Source organism: Penaeus monodon, chromosome 30 (genome assembly GCF_015228065.2).
Source record: "Penaeus monodon isolate SGIC_2016 chromosome 30, NSTDA_Pmon_1, whole genome shotgun sequence".
NCBI lineage: Eukaryota > Metazoa > Arthropoda > Malacostraca > Decapoda > Penaeidae > Penaeus > Penaeus monodon.
Window position 1 is genome coordinate 15,699,772 of NC_051415.1, and position 903 is coordinate 15,700,674.

Genomic DNA, 903 nt, shown 5'->3' on the forward strand with positions numbered 1-903 from the left:
GTGTGTGTTTTTTTTAATTTAATTAAAATTTGTTAATATATAATCATATAAAAAATATGTGTTTTTAAATTTTAAATTATTATATATATTTATATATATTTATATATTTTAAATTATTGTGTTTTATAATAATAAAAATTTATATAAAATTATATTATATATATATATAATTAATATAATTAAATATTGCAAAACATTAAAACATACCTTTTCCCAAATTATTTTCTTATAAATTTAAAAATTTAAACTATAAATTTAGGGGAAAAAACGCATATACTTAATAGGGGTGTGTAAGAAAAATTTCTTTTAAAATTTAAAATAATAAATTTTAAATAATTTTAATAATTTTAAAATTATTATTAAATAATTATAAAAATATATAAATTTTAGACATGGATTTTTCCCATTATTTTTTCCCCCTATTTAAGAAACCTTTATGTAATACCCAACCACCAAAAAAAGAAAAAATTAATGAATTCTAAAATCCCCCACAACTAGGTAAATAGAAGGGGGTTTTGAAATAATTTAATAAAAGGGGAAGGATTATTTATAAAAATTATAAAAAATTATAAATAAAATATATATTTATTTTTTTTGAAAACCTTTATGATATTATAAAAAAAAAAGAAAAAAATATAAAATATAAAATAAAAACCCAAAGTATATAAAAAACAATAATATATTTTAAAATATAATATATATATATAGTATAATAATTTAATATATAATATATATATATAGGTTTTTTAATATATATATTTTTGGGGTTTTTTTGTTTTTAATTATATTTTTAAAAATTTATAATAGATAAGATAGATTTTTTTAAAATTTTTTAAAAAAAAAAAAATATTTTATATATATATAATTTTTAATATATAATTATTAAAATTATAATAAAATAAA